The sequence below is a fragment of the Erigeron canadensis genome, chromosome 4 (genome assembly GCF_010389155.1).
Source record: "Erigeron canadensis isolate Cc75 chromosome 4, C_canadensis_v1, whole genome shotgun sequence".
Taxonomy (NCBI): Eukaryota; Viridiplantae; Streptophyta; class Magnoliopsida; order Asterales; family Asteraceae; genus Erigeron; species Erigeron canadensis.
In genome coordinates, this window is record NC_057764.1 from 4,664,274 (window position 1) to 4,687,536 (window position 23,263).

The window sequence follows — 23,263 nt, forward strand, 5'->3', positions numbered from 1 at the left end:
AGACAAGCCATCTCCAGGGTGTGAAATGGGAAAGAAAAAGAGAGCATCTTTCAAGACCAAGCAAAATTTCAGTATCACTGAACTACTTCATATGCTTCATATGGATTTTTTTGGTCCTGTGAATGTTCAGACAAGAGCGGGGAAGAAGTACACTCTGGTTGTAGTCGATGAATATTCAAGATACTATTGGGTGATCTTCCTCAAGAACAAAAGTGAAGCTGCTGCTAAAATCATTGCCCTCATCAAACAGATTGAACTCAAGCACAAGCGAAAAGTACGTCAGCTCAGAAATGACAATGGCACTGAATTCAGAAATTCCACTCTGGAAACCTTCTGCACTGACACTGGCATATCTCAGAACTTCTCCTCAGCACATACACCATAGCAAAATGGTGTTGTAGAAAGAAAGAATCGAACGCTGATAGAAGCTGCCAGAAGTATGTTGAATGAATCAGGTCTTCCAAAATGTTTTTGGGCTGAAGCTGTTGCAACTGCTTGCTACACCTAGAATCGTTCCATTTATGCCAAAAGACATAACAAGACTACCTATGAAGTGCTTAGAAATAGAAAGCCTAATATTGGATATCTCCATGTATTTAGATGTCCAGTATATATTCTGAATGATTCCAGCAAATTGGGCAAATTTGATGCCAAAGCTGATGAAGGTTACTTCCTAGGTTATTCAACAATTCGCAAGGCCTTTAGAGTCTATAACAAAAGACTTGAAAAGGTTGATGAGTCAATTCATGTTACTTTTGATGAATCAAATTCTGCAATCTTTAATAAACCAGTCTCTGAACCACCTTCAGAAGGTCCTATCAGTTTTGGTGAATCTGATCACAATGACAAATCTGATCAGTCACCTGAACATGTTTTTGATCATTCCTGTTCAGAACCAGTTACAAGTCAGCAAAGTAACATTCCATTTTATCCTTCAGTCACATTCAAACTACCCTCTGAATTGACTATTGGATCATATGTGCGTGCTGCTCCTCAGATATTAGTATCCCCTGAAATACCTCAGAATGAAGAATTTCATGATGCAAATCGTGATTTACAAGATGATGAAGATGATGAAACTGAAATAGTCTTTTCTGAACTATCTCCTGAAGTAAGCCAGAGGAGTTCTTGCACTGATATGATTATTCATCCTGGTCATTACTCTAAATGGACTCACTCACATCCAATTGATCAAGTGATTGGCGATCCAAGTAGAGGGGTTCAGACCAGAAGAGCCACAAGCGATCAATGCTTATATGTCAGCTTCTTATCACTGATAGAACCGAAGAAGATTGACGAGGCTTTAAAAGATCCAAGTTGGGTTGAAGCCATGCAAGAAGAGCTTAACCAATTTGAAAGGAACAATGTTTGGGAGCTTGTTCCATGTCCCCCCAATCTGAAGAAAGAACCAATTGGGACAAGATGGGTCTTTCGAAATAAAGTTGATGAAGATGGTCATGTAATCAGAAACAAGGCCAGACTTGTTGCAAAGGGTTATGCACAAGAAGAAGGAGTTGATTTTGATGAGACTTTTGCACCAGTGGCCAGACATGAAGCTATCAGAATTTTCTTAGCATTCGCAGCTCATCATGAGTTCAAAGTCTACCAAATGGATGTCAAGAGTGCTTTTCTGAATGGAGAGCTAGAAGAAGTTGTGTATGTATATCAACCACCAGGATTTGAAAGCAAAGAAAAACCTCATTGGGTGTATAGACTGAACAAAGCTTTATATGGTCTGAGACAAGCACCTAGAGCCTGCTATGATACTCTAACTTGACATTTTTTAGATAATGGTTTTCATAGAGGTGCGATAGATAACACTTTATTCATCTTGCATGAGAAAAGTGATATCTTGCTTGTACAAGTATATGTTGATGATATTGTGTTTGGTTCTACAAATGAAAAATTGTGTGACAAGTTTTCAAAAATAATGTCTTCTGAGTATGAAATGAGTATGATGGGTGAACTGACATATTTTCTGGGTCTTCAAGTAAAACAAACCAGTGATGGTATTATTATAAATCAAGAAAAATATGTCAGAGATTTGTTAAAGAAATATGAATTTGATTCTGTTTCATCTAAAGATACTCCAATTTCTCACCATTATCTTTGGACTCAGATCCTAATGGAAAACCTGTCGATCCCACAAAATATCGTGGTTTGGTGGGATCATTAATGTACTTAACTGCAAGTAGACCAGACATAATGTTTGCAACATGTCTTTGTGCACGATTTCAATCTGATCTCAGAGAGGCACACCAGAATGCAGTAAAAAGGATTTTTCGATACCTGAAAGGTGTCCCCAGACTAGGTCTTTGGTATCCCAAAGGCTCAAGTCTAGATCTCATGGGCTATTCAGATTCTGGTCATGCAGGTTGTAAGATAGATAGGAAAAGCACCACAGGTGGGTGTCATTTCCTTGGTGGCAAATTGGTTAGTTGGACAAGCAAGAAGCAGACTGCAGTATCATTATCCACTGCTGAAGCTGAGTACATTTCTGCAGCAAGTTATTGTGCTCAGATCTTATGGATGAAGAACCAACTAACTGATTATGGTGTTAAGTATACCAGAACGCCAATATTTTGTGATAACACAAGTGCCATTGCAATATCTCACAATCCTGTCATGCACTCTAAAACCAAGCATATTGATCTCAGGTACTAGTTGATGTGTTTACAAAACCTTTAGATGTCAAAACTTTTAAACATCTCATCAGCGAGTTAGGAATGTTAAATCCTGTGTAGCATTTCAGGGGGAATAGACAAAAATATTTTTACAAGCAAAGGAATTTTTTTTTTTCTAAGGGGGAATTTTTGCCTCAGAAAATATTTTGTCTGAAATGGTTCAGAAACTGAAGGACTTCAGAATTTTAGAAAATGAGAAGACTCAGATTGCACTATTTTTATCTCTCTCAGAATTTAAATAAATTACTCCTGAAGTCCATCGAAACCTTTTATTGTATAATGGATACCAGATTGGCAAGTGGACACGTGATTTGTACTGTTCCAGGATACCTTTTTGCTGACGTGTCATACCACTTGCGCCGTAAATAGAAGTTGATGATTACTTTTGCATTAAAACGGTTGAATACTTCTTGAAAATGTGGGGTCATGGTCGTTGTTGCATTAAATGCGGACGTGTAACCAAAATTATTTCGGATTTCAAACCCGATCAAAATTATCTTTAATAAAATATCATTATATTTTATTGGGTTTGAAATTCAAAATTATTTTTATTTATTTTCTTTGGAAATCCTTTCAAATTTCCTTCGAAAATATAAATACCCTTTTCAAAAAATATTCCTTCATTTACTTCGTTTTACATTTACTTCTAATCATTTTTCTCTCTCACATTCTCTCTTCTTCAAAATTCTCAAACCCTAAATTCTTTAAATCACTTTCAGTTTTCCCTTGTAGAAATAATGGCTAAACAATCTCAAGCCAAATCTCTCATAAATTTCGAATATAATCCTCCTAGTCCTGCAGTCAAGCTAGGATCTAATTGGCCCAAGGGTTTCGAACCAAAAGCCATTAGGTTCAATATGAATAATTTCAAGGCGGCTTTAAATGCCGATTCAAAAACCTTGATGGGGAGGATCAACACATTCTTGAAAGAATGTCCTATTCATCATGCCTTGACTGCAGATCCCCAAGTAATGTATCATAGATACTTACTTGAATTTTGGTACACTGCCGAGGTGAGCAAGGATGATAAATCCATTGCTTTCACATTAAATGACGGCACAAGGCAGTGTGTCATTTCTCTTGATGGGTTCAGAGAGGCCCTTCAATTGAATTATTGCAGACCTCCCTCTGTATATAACAAAAGACTGAAAGGTGTAAATTTTTGGGAAGTTCTGTACAAGATGGGTCATGATGGTATGTTGGATGAGGATGGAAACCTGAAGACCTCTGGTCACATATTTTTATCAGGTTTGAATAATTGTTGGAGGTATTTTTGGACCCAACTTGTTGAGTGCCTTGGGGGAAATTACGGTGGTTTGGACCAGATTTCCCTCATTACTGTTCAATTGGGCTACTATCTGTGGAATGGGATAGTAGTTGATTTTGCAGAGATGCTTTTCTCCCAGTTGGTTTCAAAGTTGAAAGGGAAAAGGAGTCCTCATATCTCTTTTCCAAGATTTCTGAGCATTTGCTTCAGACAGATTCTGGGAGATGCATATTCTGAAGGGGGACCTGAGCTGTCAACTACTGAGTTCTGCAAGGACTTCTCCAAAGAGTCTACGTCTGAGGTAGAGCCAGAACTCACATCTGCCATGCTTCAGGTATTTTCTAAAACTGACACAGTAAGACAAGTTGGCTCAGAAAGGTCACTGGGCGGGTCGCAAAAGAATGCGAGACCCACCAGTGCACCTCGTGACAAATTGTTGAGCTTGGTAAAACCTAAACCAGCCTCGACCACCAGTCACAAACTCCCCCATCCACTGACCAACCTGAGGATCTCCCAAAAGATTCCTCAGGATCCCCAAAGGGCTTATTAAAACGTCGAAAATTTAAGAAGTCCTCACAGCCCAAGGACACTAGTACCGAAGCTAACCCTTCTGGCTCCTCCCAAAAGGAACCAGAAGAATCGAGTCAAAGGGACAACCCACAGGCAACCATCTCCGAAATTTCTGTAGGAGGGGATGGTGAAGAAAATATAAGTGAGTCAGCCCAACTCACAGTAGAGTCTGAGTCTGCACAAGCACATACTTCACAAATCTTACACTCTGTTGCAGCATGATCTGATGAAGTTTCTGGTGAGACACCACTAGAAACTGAGGATCCAAACTCTATGGCCGATGATGTTTCTCTTGCAGAAGGCACAAGAGTTACTGAGGCAATCCCTGTGTCTACCCTTCCTGAAACAACAATTATTGCAAGTGACGATGCATCTACTCGTGAAGTAGTTGTTGAACTTGCATCTGGATCTGGCACCAGTGGTCAGATTCAGGGCATATCTGATCAGGATCAGGTGTATACCTCTTTCTGGGATGAAGATGAGCCACCTCAGGGGAATCTTAATTCCCTTGCTGACTTTGAGTTTGACGAGGATCTATTGGAGGAGAACCAGTCGTCTAGTTCTGAGCCAACCTTCAACCTCGAAAACGTCCAACAACCTCTCCCAGAAAATCCAAATGTTTTGATTGAACAACCCTATGTCCGCCCACCAATATCACATGAACACCCCCTCTTTCCAGAAGGCTCAACACCTGCATTCATAAATTCACCAACCTTTCAACCACAATTACAACATCTTCACCCCCAAATTCAACAAGTCCCAAAGCCCATCAATTATGATGAAGAAGCTAAGAAGGACCTGGATTCTGCAACAGAATCTGAGGGTCCAACTGAAATGCAGATTGATGATGTTCTGCAAGGGCATGGGAATATCCAGTTTGTTGCTTCTGCTTCTGCACAACCACCCCCTCCTTTGAGTGTTGAAGCACAGTTAGAGAAACAAAATGCCGAAGTCCAAAGCCTACTTCTCAAGGTTGAGGACTTAACAAAATCTCTAACTGCCAATACTAGCTCCATTGCTGATATGAAAGGTGCTCAGATCTTCCTTGGAACTGAGTTGACCAAAGTTTTTGGAAATGAGGGGCTAGTAAGTGGGAAGCTTAATGAGCTTGTGATGGCTTGTAACAAGATCAGCTCAGCCATTAGAGAAGCCTTCCATCTGACCAAGAGGGATGTTCAGACCACAGTTGTTGCAAATCTGACATCCTCTGTTGAAGTAATGAAAAATGAAGTCTTGGTAGTGGCAAAGGAGGTGAATGAGTTGGTAAAGAAGCCTGGGGTTGAAAATGTAACGAAAAGGGTGCAATTGGAGTTGTCTGATAATCTTGTAACAAAATTAACAACTGCCATTGCAGCCCAGGTTAAAGAAAAGGTTAAGGAGATGGTCACTGACTTGGCACCAAAGGAAAATGCAAGGATGGATAAAATTGTTGAAGAAATTAAGGAGTCTGTATCCATCCTTGACAAATCTGTCAAGGATCAGTCTCAGAAATTGGATGAAGTTCTGATGCTGCTCAGAAGGGAGCCTGCAGCTATTGTTTCTCCACCCCCATCATTCACTGCAGAAGATAGACAAATGCTTAAAGAAGTCTATGAGCAAGAGAAGCTGAACCTTAATTCTTCCTTCTGATTGAGGGCTCAGTTTTCTACAATGAGTAAAGGGATTTCTGACAGCATAACACAACAAAGTTGGGAACCTCTGCAGAATATGCAAAAGGCAATTGAATTGTATGCTACAATGCCTGCAGAGATTCCCAAAGGGGGAAGTGGTGACGTGCCAATTGGTTTGATTGCCAGTTCACAAGAATTAATTGAGGCAACCAAGAGGCAGTCTGAAGCTGAGGGGGAACTTCAGAAAAAGAAGGAGGCTGAGATTGCTAAGGCAAAGGGCAAGGCTCAAATGATGGAAGAACCCAAGTCCAAGGGAAAGGGTTCTAGACTTGTGGTTGGGAGAAATGTTGATGAGCAAGGTTTTCTTCTGACTGATCCTACTGCAGATGAAAACAAGTTGAAAACCTTGCAGAAACAAGTGTCTAATCAGTTCATTGCCTTCAGAGAAAACAAACTAAGAGAAAGAGAACAACATCAGAGGATGGGGACTCTTGATCAGATTGATGCTGCAGCTCTTGGTCTTTCATTGGAAAGATATCAGAAAATAAAAGAAGATGCAAGAGTGCAGAAGGCTTTGGCTGAAATGACTGAGTATGAATATGGGGTAAATTACTCGCCTTTGGAACAAAAGTTGGATCATCTCACCTTTCAAATGTCTGTGGAAGACTTGGTGAAGAAAAGAAAGGCTGAAATGGAGAACAAAAAGAAAAACATTCTGGCTGATGTTCTGAAGGTGGAGAAAATTCTGACAAGACCCCCAGTAAAGCCCAAAGTAACTGGACCTAGAACAACAAGGAAAAGTTCACGTGATGCAGATCTTTCAACCTTTGTACCACTTTCTGAAGATGCTGCTGCGGCCCAAAAAAAGGCAGAAATGGCTCAGTATGAGTATTATCTGAAGCATCGTTCCAATCCTGCCAAAATTATTGATGTAGAAATTAAAAAGGAGGATGATCTGAGGCTTTTTGATATGGTGGTTTCAAGGGAAGGAAGGGAACCATCAGAATACACACAGGTCTCAGTGCATGAATTCGGGATTACTGAACATAAGGAAATGATCCCGATTCTGAGGGCGAAGCCGAAGTCTCATTTAATTGGTGCATTCTTAAAGAAGATCCAACATAAGTTACAAGCCAAGAATGAGATGGAAGCTAGGTTGATTGGGAAGAAGGATTCCCCACTGAAGAGGAAAGTTGCTGATGCACCTGAAGGCTCCAGGGCTGCAAAGAAGTAGTTTTCACTCTGAAATTATCATGTACTTGTAAATATTTTCAATTTTATGTACTTGTAACATTACTGAAAGTCTGTACTGTATATATATGTTGCAAGTCATTCACAACAAGTAGATGATAGGTTTAAGTTAGAATCTACACAAGTTAAAATTCTAAGACATCAATGATCGATAAGATGTCCTTGAAAATTTTTTCATATAACTTAAAACCAAAACTTGCTTTTTAGACTTACAAACATGTATAGATAGAAGTCTAAAAATGCATGTAATATTTCAGAACAAATAGGGAGAATTTGTTAGGTCAAAAATCGACCAAGTATAATTTGTTCAGAAATATTGAAGATCAGAAGAAATACCTGTACAGAAATTCTGAGACATCCCTCAGAATTAGTTCTTCTGAAGCCTCACCTCAGATCAAGATCAACATATCTGAAGACGTTCAGACTGAAGTCAAAGACTGAAGACTGAAGAAGAAGATCATCTTAGAAGCAGAGCTCAGAGAGGATCTTACCATGATTGAAGATCTGAAGGCTCTCAGTGAAAAAGTATTTACAACACTTTTTCACTGATTACGAGGAAAGTCTTTTTGCAGCCTTTACCTACCTTTACCCGGTTAATAACCTTAAACCTGGGATCGGGATAGTTTTAGCAAAAGGTTGGGAATAAAGTATGTCAAGTCACATCAAAGAAACTTACATACTTTACCTTAAACAAGCATGTTATGGATTTGTCCTACAAATCCATAAATGCATCCAACCATATTTGTACGGCATATTGTCATGTCATCTAGATATGTTTGCCTATAAATATAAGACTTCCCACACTTGCTAAAATGCTTGGAACTTTGGCAATTGCAACGTGTGATATTACTCTAAGTATTCTTACGAGTAATTCCTTGTCGCATAGATCATTTGTATTTCTAGGGTTGTTTAGATATTTTCACAAGTGTGATTATCTTTGTTCCGCAACAACTCTTGTATTTTGTTTATAGAAATAAATAAAATACATTGAAAAATACATCTCGACTCATTGCCATAATACTTGAATATAGTTAGTATTTATATAGTTTCAAGCACTTGTTCTTTATTGTTCATATCCATATCTGGATCGTGGTCCTTAACTAGTCGTTATCTAGATTCGAACCACTTGCCAGTCGGGTTACTTGACATACTTGTGTTTATTGTTAACCTATTTTATATCTTATTATATCTTGTTCTCGTTGTACATCTTGTGTAGGTGGACTCACAAAAGACGTTAAATCTTATCTTGGAAAGTGTTTTGCTATGAAAGACTTGGGTAAAGCGGCATTTATACTTGGAATCAAGATCTATAGAAATAGAAGTAAACGGTTGATTGGATTAAGTCAAAGTGCTTATATAGATAAGATCTTGAAGAGATTCAAGATGGAAAATTCTAAGCGCGAGAATTTGCTTATGCAAGAAGGACTTAATTTATCTAGCAAGAATGGTGCTTCTACACCTGTAAAGGTGGAACATATGAAAAGAATTCCTTATGCTTCGGCAGTGGGATCTATCATGTATGCGGTTAGATGCACTAGACCTGAAATTGTGTTCGCTCAAAATTTATGTTAGCCTATATCAGCAAAATCACGGAGTAGATCATTGGATTGCTGTGAAGAATATTCTTAAGTACATACGGGCTACTAAAGAATTATTCTTGGTGTATGGTTGAAATCCTGATCAAAATTCAAATGGTAATAGAATTTGTGATGTTGGATTTCATGACTGATGAAGATGAATCAAGAATATCAGTCGGGATACGTCTTCATTTTAAATGAAGACACAGTGGAATGCTATGAGCTAATAGAAAACCACAGTTGCTATGTATGTAACAGAATTTGAGTATATTGCCGTCTCAGAGAAGACGACATGAAGGTTGTCTGGATTAGAAAGTTTATTTTTGGATTTTAATATGATAATCCTCAAATAACACACTTATGGAACTGTACTGTGATAATTCGGGAGCAATTATCATTGCCAATGAACCTGGAGTTCAGAAAGGTGTCAGACATTACCTGAGAAGATATCACTACGTTCGTGAGCAAAGTGAATTGCGTGAAATCAAATTACTCAAAGTTCACACAGATTATAACTTAGCGGATCCTTTTACAAAGGCATTGTCAAAGGAAAGATCAATAAGAATGTCGTGGGCATAGGTTATTGCTAGTTATATCATGTAAATCTGTTATTGGTATTTGGATAATGGGATATTAAACAATTGTCATATAAATAAATGATTTTTTATACACGGTATAAGTAATTTCATTTTATAATAATTGTGTCCTATATTTGCATGTTTAGATCCATGAATATTAGTTAAATATTCTAAAACTTCTATTGTCGATTAATTATATGGGAATATGATTAAAGTAAGACAATTGTGAGAGATTGGTGAAAATATTTAAGAGAATATTTTGAAGATGTTGGATTTCATACCAAACTCACATGATATTTAAAGTGAATATTGGACTTACCCCACATAATGAATTATCATTTTATGGGTCATAGTCATTAAATCAAATTCGTGAAATGGTTACTTTATTTATCATTTGACTTGAGATACAAGTGAGTTATGCATGTGTGAATTGCATTTTTAGATATAGTTCCTAACTGTCTTGAACAAGGTAGTAATAAAGGGCTATTTTCAAAAATGTCAAATAATGACATGTCCAGACACTTGTAGTCAATATAGGATTTGTTTCTTCAATTTGCAACTGAAGTATTATACCATTTGGCGCCCTCATTAATTAATTTAAGATGTTTGTGTGGCCACACCCAAATGAACTCAAGAGGATGTCTTGACTAATTTGGTAATCTTGATTAATTGTAAAATTGAGAAACATAATTGTTAATTTATGAAATGACATTGATCCATATTCATAATTAACAAGGGTATCTGAACAAAGGGATATTAAAGACTAAATCATTTCAAATTGGCAAAATTTAAGAAACTATTCTTAAATATTTCTGAGAGCATTGGCATGTTGCTAGACGCTAACCAATGTTATTACTTTTATAAAATAACATGCTCAAGTGGGAGTTGTTGGAATATGATCATGTTAATTATAAAACGTATGTCCGGAAATAATTTAAGCCTACAGGTCACACGAAATGACACGGTAACTCTATATTATTAGTTAGTATATTAAAGTAATATATTAATTAAAATATAATCACGAATTAATTAATTATGGATTTAATTAATTAAAGGGGAGGTGTTGGAGTGAAATAAGGAATTAGTGTAGTTTCCTTATTCCACAAAGGGAGGGCCGAAAATTCTAAAGCCTTTAGGCTTTGGGATTACTTGTCCACCAAGTTTAAAACCCTAACTAATTAGCCTATATATAGCGGGTTAATTCTAAGGGTTTTTACACACAATTACACAATACAATTAAATTTGTAAAAATTTGAAAAAAAAAATCTCATTTTCTCTTTTTTCTTCTTTTCGGTTGAACAAAGAAAAACCATAAATTGGTTTTGTGTCATTCGACATTACACATGAAACCAACATGAATCATATATAATTAATACTAGAATTAATTATGGTTTTGTTTTGCTTTTGACGGCAACAAACGGTTTTCGGTTCATATGGGTTTCGAAATAAAAGAGATACACAACGGGTTTGTGAGTTCGTGATTTGGGTACTAGCATGCAATATACGGAGAGTCTAGTGTACGATCGTAGAGGGGTTTTACTTTAGACCCTTATTCTTCATAATAATAATAATATTAACTAATATTATTGGAAGCTTTGCTAAAAGATACACGTTTCGATTCTCTCTTTGTTAATTAATTTGATTGCATATTTGTTTCGATTCTTCCGTTGCGTTTTACTCATGATTAGATGCATGTATTCTAACAAGTGTAGTAGTTGGGCGCGTTCCCTCCTTGCAGGAGGTTGGCTCTTCGATTCTTCATGCACGTGTTCTAGTCTTTCAATTTTACAACACATTAAAGCTTGAATCGGACCGGATTGAATTAACCGGTTACCCATTCGGTTCGTGATCTGACCGGTTGAGCCGGTCTAGTCGGTTTTCTAAGTAGTGCTTAACGGTGTTTTGATATACTCTCTAGTCTCTATATACAAAATCTAATTCGCAAGAAACTAGAAAACCTAAATTAATATTACAGAAGTAGTTAATATTTTATTACACTTTAAGAGGATAGATATAGCCCCAAGGTTATACTTAAATTGTTATTATATATTTTGAACTTAAAACTGAAAATATGTTAAATATTAATAGTTAGAGTTACGATGTACAATCTAATAATTTTTTTATAATGTTAAAAAATATTAAATAAATTATACATTTCAAAGTTTTATGATATAAGAAAGATTATTTGGCAAAACTTTTAGCTAAGAACAATCATTTTCCACAAAGTTAATATGATTTAAACTTCATTTTTATTTAATGATTAGTCGAATTTTAGCAAGAAGAATCATTTTCCACAGTTAATATGATTTAACCTTCATTTTTATTGATTAGTCGAGGAATGCTAGGGGATTAAAAGCTTCACCACCAAGTATTCTAATCCTCATCTATCTATCCATTTGTGTTCATTACGTATGTCTTATGGGTAAGGGTGTAGAATCGATATTTGACTTTTTGGCTCTTTTTTAGCCAATAATATGTTACCATGTGCACAAGCCAAAATCTTACCAAAATTTACCAATCCTTGTCAAAACTTATGGTAAAATGCTATCTTTTTGTCAATTCTTGCAACATAAAAGACAAATCAAAAACAAACAAAAAAAATTAAAATCTTGCTTTATAAATTTATTGCCAAATGTTTGTCATAATTGACCAAAACTAGCACCTTGCTTTTGTATGGTCAAATGTAGCTTAGTCAACTTTGGTGTCTTTCTTACTGAATTAATGGGATCATTTTCTCAGTTGACTCATAGGTTATCCACTAAAAAAGGAAATGAAAAAGTTCACGTAGATTGCGTCTTTTTTATTATAACATATATTAAGGGCTGTATTTAATATGCATAAAAAAACTTGTACCTTTCATATTAAAAGTCCGTCCTCTGATTTTCATGGTAAATGTACAAACAATTTATGTACCTTAAACACAGCCCTAAGGGTTGTATTTAGCAAATCCCCTAACTAAAATATAATTTATATATATATATACTTTAGAAAAGTAAGATAAAATTATATGAAAATATATATAACTCTGTTAACTATAAATCCTTAGAATTTTGTTGTTTCGTTTTCTTTAATAGTTAATAAATAACTTTCCTAATTATTTCAAGATGGCTAGATAGTAAAAAAGAAAAAAAGTGGCCTTCTGATGTTTGGCTCAAGATTAAAGTTTTTAAGCTTGTTTTTTGGAAATTATCTTTTGGATGCTGACCTCTTTCTTTTTTGAACAACGAGCATGGTATCCGCGCAATGCGGCGGTGGTGGGGAAGACAATCTGGTGGTGCCGTTGATAGGGTTTTACTTTGCTAGAAACGAAAATTGTTGAAGGGCATAGTTGGTATATCACGTGAGAGGGTGCTTAGCAAAGAAGATTATTTAATAGCATTTTTGTCTTATCAGGTTCTTAATTAAGTTAAGGGAGGAATCCAGTTTGCTTTATAAGGTATTATAGATTAATGTTAAAATCATAAAGAATGTTAGGTAAATATTTTTTAGGAGATGGGTATTTTCTATATTGAATTTGAATCCAAATGCTTATACTGTAAAGTTTGTATTTATCGGCGTTCATTTTTCGTTTGTCTATGTTCATGTATGTTCGTAAATGAATATAAACGAACGAATATTAACAAGCCAATTTTGTTAGTGAACGAAAATGATCTCAGCTTTATGTCGTTTATATGTTCATAAACCATCCGTTACAAAAAAACAAAAACAAGGTTCAATTCGTTATTGTATGCATTCAGTTTGTTAATTTAGAGGCCCAGTTTTGATGATCTCGTGTTCGTTTAGGCTCTAACTTTCCTTAATTATTCAACTAGATCTAGATCCATGTTCAATACTGGACATGAGACTTACGACATTATTATTATTATATATTAATACACGTAACTCATAAAAATTTATAAAGTGAAAGTTGAAGATATAAGTAGATATTGAGTGTTCAATTCAAATGCCAAGAATGTTAATCTTATAGAAAGAAAACTAATGTACTAAAAGAATATTGGAAGTATATACTCTTCTTCATCATTTAAAAGACTTATTTATAGACGAAATTTGTTGTAGTGTTTTTTGTCTTGTCATCTTTGTCACATATTAACACCTTAAAGCCCATTCTCGACTTAACTCGAGATACTGCAATGTATAATTGTTCGTGTGTGAAAACCGGACTTTATAGATAGAAACCAGTTTTAATAACATTGTATAAAAAATTATTTTAGTTATTTGTTTTTTATTAATTAAATAAAATAATGTAAAATTAAATGATGAAATCAGCGAGAGTCAATTTGATGATATCGAGCCATATGATTGGTTAATAAGTCATTAGTTCAACTGTCTTTTAATATATATTAAAATTAAAATTGTACAATTACTACTAAAATCTTAATATATTGACAATAAATTTAATTTATTTTTATATAATTAATTTTATATATATATGATAGAACATATTATTGGATATATATTAGCTATTATTTTATTAGATAAATATTAGCTATTATTTTATCAGAAATATATAAGCTATTATTATTTATTTATTATATTAAAACTATTGGGTAAAAATTGTAAATTTGTGATGGAAAACAAAAAAGTGTAAATTAAAGTCAAAATTGAAAAAAAAAAGTCAACATTAAGAAATCGACAGCTGTGATTGGTCGATAAGTTATTAGAGCAACTGTGTTTTAGTATAATAAAATATTTGTTCATAGTCCTAGTTTTGATTTTACGTAAAGTGAATATAAGGTTGTCTGACGCTTAAACTTAGGTGTGAAACCTCTCACATCCCAATTTTTTAATATTTTTTTATTTAATGGATAAATGTTTGGCATGAATTTTATGGATTAAAAATTAACATATGAGGGTTCCACACTCCAACTTAAATACCTAACAGTTTTATATAACCAACCCTGATTTTAACTTGTATATATACATTTTCACAAAGTTAGTTTTGATTTAACTTGTATTCATATACAATATCGTTGATTCCTTGGGTCGTCCTCCAGCATTTTTTTAACCCTTATCGTTGTTTTGTGTGATGATGGTTGTTACTTTGTTAGCCATAGACCGGATTGACTAACTGAAGACGGCATCAAACTTTCGAGCATTTTCAAAATCGCTGACAAAGTTTCCACAATCCACTAGTCATCTAAGTCAAATCAATCTCAACAGAAATTATAAAATTTTGTTGGTCAAACATCTATGTTAAATACCTCTCCCTATTTCTTTTTTTTTCGTCCATATCCAAATCCATATCCATATACTCGCATATTGCAATGTTCATGAAAAAATAAATAAAGGCACAGGGTAACACCACCAGGAAAAAAGTCAACCCCACAAGGATATTAGCGGCGACGTCGCCGCTAATAGAGGACCCCAGACAAGCCTGCACCGATAACTGACAAAGCACGTACGTCAGAAGTATTAGCGGCGACGTCGCCGCTAATACTTCCACATGGCACCTTGGGGATCGTTTATGGAAATCATTTCATCGGACGTAAAGGTAGGGACATTATCCTGTCGGGGTATGGAGTATTAGCGGCGACATCTCCGCTAATATTCCGACATGGACAAATTCTGAACCTTTGCGTCCGATCATATAATTGGGCTTTCGTTATATATATATATATATATATATATATTCTCTTTCGTTTTCAAAGGCACAGAAGTTATTCCTTTCGCAATTTCGTTTTCAAAGCTACAGACCAATATTGATATCTTTCACACTTTCGTTTTCAAACCTGCAGACATTTATCTTTCGCACAGGTATATTTCTTACGTATACATATATATATATATATATTATGAATATAGATATAGATATTATACCTATGTGTAAATTATGTATATAGTATGGATACCATCAATAGTTACTGAACTAAATGTTTACTTGTGTACTTGAATTGATTCAGATGGATAGTTTCGAGGATATCTGGGCAGACCCAGAAAACGTACGTATTGAAGTGCCAGATAATGTGTTTGAGACACCTGATGCAGACGGTGAATTTGACTGCGAAGCTGGAGACTTACAAACCGAGGAGGTGTTCGCTTTCGTCGAAGACTTGACGGTGTTGGCTCAAAGAACAACAATGGAGTTGGGTTATGTTCTAGTCATACGGCGGACGAACAAAAACTCGTTAAAGGTGATCAATAAAATGACACTAATATGTCACCACGGTAGACCACGCGATTAGAGGTTAATTGGGCCACCCAAACAGCCCAACAAGATAGGTTGTCCCTTTACTTTGGAAGGCCGTCCCAGGCGTGATGGTGGTTGGAGGGTAACTATCAAGGACTGGAGACACAATCATGATCCAACTACCGATCTGCATGGGAATGCATATGCGAGACGGATGATGGAAGAAGAAAAGGAATATGTGGGAAACCAATCGGATCGCGGTTTGTACCCACGTCAGATCCTGGTAAACCTAAAACATGAATTTTCGGGAAACCTGACTCGAAGAGGAGACATTACCAACTTTCTGAAATCGAGACAGAGGTCGGGCCAAGCTGGACGTACTCCAATGCAGGTACAAACATCATATTAGTGATTATGTACTACGTTGTTGGAAGTGACTTATTTACTATATCTTGTTCACTTTTCACATGTTATGTTCTCATTGCTGCAGGAGAAAAACCACTTTTACGAGTTCACTACATATAGTAGAAATGGACGGTTGGAGAACCTTTTTTTCATGCATCCAACATCAATGACCCTATGGCGCGCATTTCCATGGGTTATTGAAATTAACTCCACGTATAAAACCAACGTGTACAACATGCCGCTTGTTGAGATTGTCGGTGTGACTTATCGATGGGTGTTACAATCTCTCAAGTCCACCCTTGTTGAAGGCTTTGTCGTTCGTGTCGTTCTAACTGACAGGGAGCTGGCCCTGATGAGAGCATTGAAGGTTGTTATGCCGGAAGCGAAACAGCTGTTGTGTAGGTTCCACATATGGCAATACATAACCAAACACTGTGAACCGACATTGCGGCTGAAAGATGTTTCCTGGGAAAGGCATAAGATCTGGTGGAAAAGGGTCTATGAATCTCGGACTGTTGACGACTTTAACTCAAACGAGAAAAATTAAAGAAAAAATTGAAAGCTTTTCCATCTGTCTACAACTACCTGAAAGATAATTGGTTGTCCCCGTACCGAGAGCAGTTTGTGTCATGTTGGGTCGATGAACATCTCAACTATCATAACCACACCACAAACAGAGTCGAGGCCGAGCACCACCTACTAAAGGAAGAGCTGAAGGGGAAATGTACATTTACCAGAATTCTGCAATGTGTTGATTCTGTCATCATCGGCTAAGACACAGAAATAAGGGGGCAACTAGGGTATAGCAAGGGAACCCAGCAGGGTAAACACAACTACAACTATATGAAAGCCCTGATGGGAAAAGTTCACATAAAGCATTGGACATAATGGCTGATGAAATCGTTCGCTTAGACAAACAACTGAAAAAACAGGTGAAAAAGTGCAGGTGCAAGGTTTGGTCAAGTTGTGGGCTACCATATGCATGCAAGATTGCCGAGTACATGCAGCGCGGTTAGTATGTTTTAATACCTTTTTTTTAAATCATAAAGACTTATTGTCGTAAACTTATTGATATCCAAAAATGCAGAGAGTCGTATCCAGCCGAATGTGATAGACCTATTTTGGAGAAAGCTTGACTTTACGCCGTCGACATGCCTAAAAGACGTAGATGATGAAGAAGATGTCCATGAAGTCGTAGGTGATCTTACGAGATTCTTGGTTGAGCAACCCAAGGCCCAACGGAAACATTGGTTGTCAAAGATAAATGACATGTTTAAGCCGGGTAACACACAAGTGAAAGATCCTCTCGTTCAGAAGAGCACACCCGGAAGACTAGTCGGGTCGAAACAAAAGCCGCCAAAGGTAGACCAAATACATCATAAACGTTTTTGGTGATTAAAGAAATAATATATAACAACCTGATTTTAACTAATTGTTTTTTTTTAATACATCATAAACCATTTTCTCGAGGTAGAAAGGTGTATTTAAATGAAACCATTTTTTATGTATATTATTTAGTGAATTGAATAATATTCTACTTTTAATTATGTATTACAGATTTTAAAGGTATATAAAAATGAAAAAATAAAAAAAGATTATAAAAGAGAATCAAACTTCAGTTAAACCAAGAAGTTCATAAAAACTAATCAAGAAGTTCGTAAAAAATACAAACTAATCACTATCACTACCCAAGCGTTGTGTGGGGAATGATGACGTGTTAGACCCGACCTGGTGCCAAGGGCTCAACGGGGCGAAGAATTGATCCACTTTAAAGGTCGGCGACTGTGATCTAGATGGGCCGGCCTGTTATTGGTGCTGCTGGGCTGGGGCCTCCAAAGGAGGTTCATCTATATCCACTGGGAGCTCGACATTCGGTCCTCATGTTCCCCTAACCATTCGCCCAACCGCACGGGTATGTCTCGATCGGGGCCTTAAAACGTCCAAAAATGTCTGTGTTGGCGGGGTAGGGTTAGGCAGTTGGGAAAGTCTATGATGGGTTTCAACAAGCCGCTCCTGTACCACATTAAATCATAAAGAAATAAATAAGTTAGTTATACTTAATAGAAATTTACAAAAAAAAATACGAATTTAAGTGTTGTGCGAGAACTTACATAAATGGGCCTAGCTCTTGCCTGTTCCGTCCAATCCTGCCTTGTGTGGGCCCGCAAAAAGAACTCAGGCGGGGGCTCATGTTTCCCCTCGTTAGTACTCTTTATATACATTAATCAAAGTTATATATATGTATGTGTATCTCTCTCTCTCTCTATATATATATATATATATATATATACATATGTGGATATAAATATGTACATATAACTTACAACGTATTCAAATTCACGCTGAGCGTATAACTGCCGACCGTGAGTACTAACAAGATTATCTTGTCCATGCCTTTTATTCTCGTTTCTTTAGGCAACAACCATCCAGTGCTCCCTGGTCCAGTGATGCAGTAGACCCCTCCAGATTTCTCCAGGCATTTCATACGGCGGATGACCTTCCAATTCGTCGAGTGTCTCTAAGCCACCCCTTTCGGTGAACCATTTCCCCTTGAATTTTGATTTTTTATCCCTGTAGTTCTTGAGGGCATCCTGGCGAATCATGTTTTCAAAAGCCTCTCGTAAGGGGTGACCGTCTTCGTGATTTAGATACCGGTCCAAGTAGAACCGTCTCTTCAATTTTGTAGTAATAGTTAGCATCTACCCTATTTTTTTAATGGCGTATTTAAATTGTAAAATAAAATGTTTTATACCTGAAGCCAAGGTATAAGTGCATCCTTGATGGGTGGGGCACCTGATCCCACGACTCGTAAGTATGCGGGACGGTAGCGACATATGTCCCCAAATAGCTCTTGTACCATTTGGAGGTGTTACCGATAGTCTGCCACCTGCTTTCCGTGGTATTAATTCTAAGAGATGTACGTCGTCCAATATTCTGAAATTCCCACTCCAGTTCATTGTTAGTAGCGACAGCTCTCCCTGTACTAATCCCTTCAAAACAAAATTAAAGAACAAATATATATATATATATATATATATTTGACATACATCTATATATACTTACCCCCGGTACGCCTGCAGCCCATTGGGGATTCCACCCCCAATTTGGAGGGTCATTGCCACCATCCCCGCCATGAACGACAACCATTTTAACCTACATAAGTTATACACAACTTATAAATCAATAAAAACAATTATCAAGGTTAAAAAAGGCGCAAATGAAATTAACAAATTTTGGACACAAAATTTATTTTTCCAACTTATTATACCTAAAATGAACACATTTTTCCAACTTATTTTTCCAACCTTCTTTTCTAACATTAATATTAACCTAATAACAACTATATTAACAATTACAATCATACTATCAAGTGTTTTCTAACATAATATTAACAATCATATTAACAATAACCATAAAATTTCTAACAATTATATAATTTCTAACTATGATAATATAACATTTTAAACATTAATTACAATCATAATAACTTTTCATATTATCAATAATGATAAACAACCAATAATTCCTAAAAATCATATAATTCCTAACAATCATATCATTTCTAACTATAATAATATAACCTTTCTAACACTAATTTCTAACAATCATATTAACAAAAATCATAAACTATCAATAACTTATAACAATCATATCGTACAAATTTCTTACAATCAAAATAACAAACGTATAATTTCTAACGATAATACTATAACATTTGTATAACTAATAATAACATATATTAAAATAAAAAACAACAATAAAAAAGTAAATGAGTGTTAATAAACATACAAAGAAAACATCGGAAAAATGGGTCGCCGGAAAACTGGGTAGCCGGAAAAGTAGGTTGCTGGAAAACAGTCCCCGCTAATACGTCGTCTGAAAATTGCGGTGGGGTGGTCGGATATTACGCTTGAAAAGTTGCCGGAAAATGAACCGGGTGGCCGGAATTTCGTCACCAAAAAAAAGGTGGGTGGCCGGATTGTTGATATAGAGGGTGAGGGGATAGATGGCCGGAATATGGACACAAAAAGGTTGATGGCCGGATGTTTATTTTTTAGAGGGATGTGCGTTTTTTTTTGTTTGTAGAGGATGGATCATCTGGCTTGCAGTTGCGTTTAAAAAGAAAATTAGGGTTTAGTATTAGCGGCGACGCCGCTAATAGTACCTGGTGGGGGTACCCTTTTTGCCCTTTTGGTGTTACGCGTTCCGTAAATAAAATTCATATAACTCCAACTACACATCTATACTCTGATTTTATAAAACAAAATAACACTTTCTCTCCTACATGTTGAAAGTTACATATAACAAAATTACACTTATACCCTCTTTATCCCTACCCATTAAACACATGCAACCCACCAATTAAAAACACACAACCACCCCTTGTTAGTATATGTATAACATTATTATTTAAACATGCTCCATTCAGAAAAAAAAATAGGTGTACATCAGATAATTTTATGTTGTCAATTGTATCCGCTGTAACGTGCGGGTACCATGCTAGTTTTCACCTCAAACATATCCTAACAGAGTTTTATGTTAAAAGTTATATTTTGTGGCCTAAATTAGTCTCATATATATATAGGGAAAGGTTATCCTAAGAACCCCTAAAAAAACAAAAACTTTTAGGAACCTTTTTCCATCAAAATTGACAAGGGTAATCTTCTACTTTTATATATAAGTCTTTATGCACATGTGATCATTAATATGAATGTGCACATATAATCACCAATATGAATATTCATGCACATGTAATCACCGTTTAATTTTATGAAACATTGTTTACAAAATATTAACATGCATGTGCTCATAATACTATTCATGCACACATGATTACCGATTAATCTCAAAAATATTCATTTGTAATTTGCATATACTTTATTCATATGATCATATAATTATTTGTACACATGTGATCACTAGCAACATACATGTGCACATGTAATCATCATATAAATACTTGCTTACATATTTACATACATATGGTCATACCAATATTCATACGTTCATATGATTAATTATGCATATGTGATCACCAACTAATCTCGTGACATTTATTTACAATATATTTAGATTATATATGCTCATAGCACTATTCATGCATATGTAATATCCAACCAATCCCGTAATATATTTATTTACATGATATACTTGAATACATACGCCGTAGCATTGTTCATACATATACGCCCAACTTGCATACATGTGACTATGAAATAGACATGCTCATAGGAAGGGGATTCTCTCAAGTTCAAGTTGGGAAGATCTTGACCCTTAATTGAAAATGCCAAGATTTAAAGTTAATGATTGAATCTTAGCCCTTGATTTTCAATCAAGGGTTAAGATCCTCCCAACTTGACTAATCAAGTTGGAAGAACTTGATGGAATCATCATCCATGCTCATATGTGCTCATCTATCATATTTGTTACTTCATCTTCGTCATCATTTGTCTTTCATCATCATCATACAACAGAAGATGTCTTTTGATAAAGAAATTAACAAATACACAAATCTTAGTGACATCTCCTGGTAAATCCACCTAATAAATACACAAACAATTTATATGTTAAAAACTTAAAATGGCATATGGATTTTAAAATAACAAAACGATGAGTTTATCCAGGTAACAAACATGATATATATATTACACACTCTTGCCTTGCTTTTAACAACTTCAAACAACTCCTAAACAATAAATACGTATAACTATTGAAATTTGTCTGATTTAGAAAATTAAATAAAAATATTACATATGTGAAAATAATTTTTTTGTTAAAAGTAATTATGCGTAAAACTAACACACAAAACAAATTTTCCCATAAAAATCAAATTGATAAATTAAAAATCACCATTTTCATAGATAATAAAAACGCCACAGATCTTATATTTTTTGTATTTCCCATCAAATCTAAAACCATTACAATTTTTAAAAAAATCGAAATACATAAAAAAAAAAAAAAAAAAAAAAAACAAACCGCCGTGAATCCGTGATTCAACCTTTTTTTCCATCGGGCCGTAACCGGAGAAAAGTCGTCATGGCTGGCTGTCATGTAGATCTATTAGAGAATGTGATGTCTGTCAAGGGATTGGAATTGTATGACAAAAATAAAGAAGGATAACATGGGTGTAATAATTTTGAAATCTAGATGCAATAATAGACCTAGGAGCAAAAGAAAAGTCAGTCATTTTGATTACTTTCTGCTATTTGTCCATGGTGGATGGGATTTGTTGTATTAGAGAGAAAAGAAAAAAAAAAAAGAGATAAATATAAAATTTGAAAAGGGTTTGGTGCATTTGTGAGAACAAAAAGGAGAGAATAAAAAAATCGGAAGAAATAAATTAAACAATTGGACTAAAATAACCTTCTGCATTTTATAAAGGATTATTTACTGAAATGATACATGGACTATCCATCATATTACTAGTTTCATACTTATAATTTTAAAATTACTCTCATTATACCCCAACTTATCAATTTTTTACTCGGACGACACCTGACTTGACGGGCGTCAGTTTGGCCGTTAAGTTGGGGTATGACTACCATAAATTTTAAAGTTTTAAGCATGAAACCAGTAATATGGTGGATAGTCCAGATATTATTTATGTAATTATTATTATTATTATTATTATTATTATTATTATTATTGGATGTTGTTGTTGTTGTTTTTTTTTAATTACACAAAGTACATTGATATTTTTTTTGTAAATATTTATATTTATTTTATAAAAGAATACTTTATTTTTATAAAAAAATTATTGTAAATATTTAATTTTTTATTAAAAACTATTAATATTTCAAAAACTATTATTTATAAAATTTATTTTTTAATAAAATAATATTTTCTTTTATAAAAGATCATTTTTAGTACAAAGTTTTTATTTTTATAAAAAATATTATTCAATCTTCTTTTTTAAAGGGGTGAACCGGAAAAAATATTATAATTTCTTGTATTGCATTAGTACCTGTACTCCTACTATGTAAGGTTTGAATCAGCTCAAAACAGATTTAATCAACTCCATGTGGTGGTATCCATTCAAAACTTCACGTTCATTTATATTGGCTTTACATGAAATTAATGTACTGCTTCCGATTTACTTATTTTGTTTAAATAAAAAATAAATAAATATGAAATAATTAAAATTATCATGGATCTATAATTTGATTGATTAATAGTTTTTAATAAAAAAAACTA

At 35.0% G+C, this 23,263-nt stretch overlaps 1 long non-coding RNA gene across 1 annotated transcript; it reads right to left on the bottom strand.

Annotated features, from left to right (window-relative positions):
- Nucleotides 1–21,181: 21,181 nt before the first annotated feature.
- LOC122597927 lies at nt 21,182–22,377 on the bottom strand. Its single transcript, XR_006323494.1, has 2 exons — nt 22,068–22,377; nt 21,182–21,609 (listed from the first exon to the last, which is right to left on the bottom strand). It is a non-coding gene; the product is annotated as an uncharacterized LOC122597927 (long non-coding RNA).
- Nucleotides 22,378–23,263: the final 886 nt, after the last annotated feature.